The 4,016-nt window shown below is 40.4% G+C and overlaps 1 pseudogene; it reads right to left on the reverse strand.

The window, feature by feature from the left end:
• Window positions 1-2,276: 2,276 nt before the first annotated feature.
• Window positions 2,277-3,328, reverse strand: LOC129509824 (microtubule-associated protein RP/EB family member 1-like; annotated as a pseudogene).
• Window positions 3,329-4,016: the final 688 nt, after the last annotated feature.

Below are 4,016 nucleotides of genomic sequence, written 5' to 3' on the forward strand. Positions count from 1 at the left end.
CTGCTGAAAAAAACTATCCTTTCTCTTCTGAATTGCCTTTGATCCTTCATAAAAGACCGGTTGACAATATTTGTGGGAGTCTTTTTCTGGGCTATCTATTCTGTTCCATTGATATATTTGTCCATTCTTTGCTGTTACTATGCTATCTTAATTACTAGAGCTTTACTGTAAGTTTTAAGTCAAGTATTGTCAGTCTTTAGACTTTGTTCTTCTTCCATACTGTGTTGGTTACTCTGGGTCTTTTGTCTTTCCATATAAATTTCATTTTTTTTAATTTTTTAAAATTTTTATGTACTTATGATAGTCACACAGAGAGAGAGAGGCAGAGACACAGGCAGAGGGAGAAGCAGGCTCCATGCACCGGGAGCCCGACGTGGGATTCGATCCCGGGTCCCCAGGATCGTGCCCTGGGCCAAAGGCAGGCACCAAACAGCTGCGCCACCCAGGGATCCCTAAATTTCATATTTTTTTCAATACCAACAAGATAACTTGCTGGGATCTTGATTGGAATTGCATTGAATCTATAGATCAAGCTTAAAAGAACTGACTTAACAATATTATGTCTTCCTATCAATGAACATGGAATATCTCAACATTTATTTAGATCTTCTTTGATTTATTTCATCAGGGTTTTGTAGCTTTCCACCTATAGACCTTGAATATATTTTTAGATTTATACCAAAATATTAAATTTTTGTTATAATATAAAAATATAAAAATAGTGTTGTTTTAACTACAAGTTTCAAATGTTCATTGCTAATATACAGGAAAGAAGTTGATTCTTACATATTAACCTTATTTTCTATGACCTTGATTTAATTACTTACAGTTTTTATAGTATTTGTTACCAATTCTTTGGGATTTCCTGCATAGACTATCATATTATATATGAACAAAGACAGTTTTATTTTTTCTTTTCTGATCTATAAAAGGATCATTTATTCATTTATTCATTCATTTATTTATTTATCACTTATTTATTGCCCTGCTGCATTAACTAGGACTTCCGGTAAATACTAATATAATAATCACTCCCTCCATAGTGTTCCCATTACATAGCTAGATCATGATAAAATTTAATCCTGGTATTGACCTAATAGTCGGAAGGTTAAGTAAGGGCAGATCCAGAGGTGAACCAACATAATATTGCTGCCTGCCTCACAATCTTCAAGAAAGGGAGACTGTTTTCCTACAGTCGAAAGTTGATGCCACATCTGTAAACATAGAGAGCACAAGAGAATCTGCATGCTCAAGTTTCTGTACCAAGATAACATCAATCATATCAGGTCTTAAGGTCTCACTCTTTATCAGGCACTTATCTTTTCTTTAAGATTTTATTTATTAAAAAAAGATTTTATTTATTTATTCATGAGAGACACACACACAGAGAGAGAGAGAGAAGCAAGGACACAGGCAGAGGGAGAAGCAGGCTCCCTGCAGGGAGCCCGATTTGGGACTCGATCCCGGGACTCCAGGATCACGCTCTGGGCTGAAGGCAGGTGCTCAACCACTGAGCCACCCAGGGATCTCCTATCAGGCACTTATCTTTAGCATAGATTTGGCTAGGCTGAGAATTCAGCCTTTTCCAAAGTTCTGCCACTCTTAAAAATGAGGTTCTATGCCTGATCTTCATCTCCATCTCTCCCTCACTAGTAGAAAAATGAGATCACTTTGGAAGCTATGTAAGCTGTCCCCTAACTCTCACACTTAGCATGAAATTGGTGATGGATTGTCCTGAGCCTATGATTTTCTCTTTTCAATGGCAATCAACAATACCCACCCAATTTCACAATTCTTATATTCTTTCTCTGCTACCTTCCAAATGCCAGAGATACTGAACAAGCCAGTGCAAATTCTTCCCCTATATACATTCCCATTCACCACAGGTAGAAGTCTCAACAGTTGTACTTCTACCACATATCATAATAGATTATTGTAACTGATGATGAGGCATTTCTACTATACTGACAGAAAATGATCCAACCTGGGATCCCATTCTTAGAGTGTACGTCCCACTTCTAGAAACAAATGTATTAGGTTAAGTTCCCTAGAAACAGAGCCTGAAATAGGGTTTGTAGTATACATAATTTATTTATTCTTTTAAAATACTCTTAAGGCATTTATTTATTAAAACGTTCTCTGCCAAGATTTCACATTAGCTTGAAATTCAAATCAGTCTTTACATTTCTCTACTGAGGACTCCACCTCAGTGTATGACATAAAAGCACCTTCTCCAGCAGTGAGTGTTACCAGCATCCACACAGTGAGCCCCATGGCCGGCCTCTCTGTTCCCCAGGTGACCCAACTAGATGTTAATACTGCTCTGCTACAGGGTAAAAGCTCCTAACTCAAACTCATTGGAAAAGGGGTGAAACTTCTGCAAAGTGCACTTTAAGAAGAGGTACTGTTTGCTCATGAAAAGAAACCAGTGAGTCCTCTAAGAATAATAAAAGGGGATATTTTACAGTTAAGCACATGATTTGGAGTGAAGAATTCGGATGTTGCTCTGCTGGTCCAGGCTGTTAATACTCTTCTTGTTCCTCCTGTGGGCCCCCTTCATTAGGTATCACAAAGCCCTCATCTGTGGCATAGAGAATGTCCACGATCCTCTGCAATACAGGGTTGTTTTCCCCTTCATTCTCCTGGCAAATCAATTCAATGTTTCTTAGCTTTCCAAAGTAGAAATCTCTCTCTTTCTCCAAGTCTTCGGCGGTAAGTTTCAATACATTGACCTGCTGCATCAGTTCAGCTGCTTCATCATCCCTGTTGCCCACACCAGGATTCTTTCGCACCACACCTGGGCCAGCCTTAGGGGTTGCAGTAGTTCTGTGTGTTGCAATGGGCCTCTGTGGAGCTGCACTGCTAGAGCTGAGAGTTGTCTTTGGTTTGTTCAGAGCTAGAGCAACAAGGGAGGGAGCCACTGCAGTTTCTTGACCTTGTCTGGCAGCTACAGGGTCATAGTCTTTTCCATCATAGTTTGGATCAAAAAATTTCTTGAACCACTGAACAAATTCAAAATTGTCCTGAAACTTCCTTTTACTAATTTGTCCACAGGAATTATTTTGTCAACACCCATTCTCTTAAAACCTGCTTGTAGTATTTTGAAGTTCTGGATGTATTCACACTCCAGTTTAGCCTGGAATTTCACTTTCTTCAAGGCAATGGAGCCAGGGAATAACATGTCCATAAACTGACAATAGGCAGCCCCTGAGCACAACTGCTCAATCTTTGTCAGATTCAGCTGCAGAGACTCATTTATCCAGACCAGCATATCATGTAGACTTAGGTTATCACCGGTGACGGACGTTGAGTATACGTTCACTGCCATCTTCGGCTCTCAGTGGGACCGCGTCCACTGCCTGTGCCCGGCTTCGATTCTGCCTTCGTCTCATTCTGGGTTTGTACTATACATAATTTACTGAGACAATGCCCTTCAGGAAAAAAAATTCTATAGAGAGAGAGAATTAGGCAGAATTAGGAAAGGAGAAGGAGCCACGCAAAGGTGCAGTCTTTGATGAAAACTAGCTATAGTTTAATCCACAGGATGAGGCTCAGAAGCATAAACCCAACACAGGTTAACCCTTCCCAAGGAAAAAAGCCAGGCTTTTATGCTCCTACATTCATCATTCACTGGCTCAGGAACATCCTCAGTGGAGATGTAACTGCCAGGGGTAGATGGTTCCCATTAAAAGACGACCAGTTGGGGACACCCGGGTGGCTCAGTGGTTGAGCATCTGCTTTTGGCTCAGGTTGTAATCCCAGGGTCCTGGATCCAGTCCTGCATCAGGCTCCCTGCAGGGAACCTGTTTCTCCCTCTGCCTATATCTCTGCCTTTTTCTGTGTGTCTCTCATGAATAAATAAATAAAATCTTTTTTTAAAAAAGGACCAGTTGTCTGAGGATCAGCCATGAACTGTTGACACAGCATCTGACAGCATGGATGCACTACCTGGTAAACAGGAATCTGAGCAAGACAACACGGCACTACTACAAGTGTTGAAAAGAGTCTTTTCAATA

This window comes from Nyctereutes procyonoides, unplaced genomic scaffold (assembly GCF_905146905.1).
Source record: "Nyctereutes procyonoides isolate TBG_1078 unplaced genomic scaffold, NYPRO_anot_genome, whole genome shotgun sequence".
Taxonomy (NCBI): Eukaryota; Metazoa; Chordata; class Mammalia; order Carnivora; family Canidae; genus Nyctereutes; species Nyctereutes procyonoides.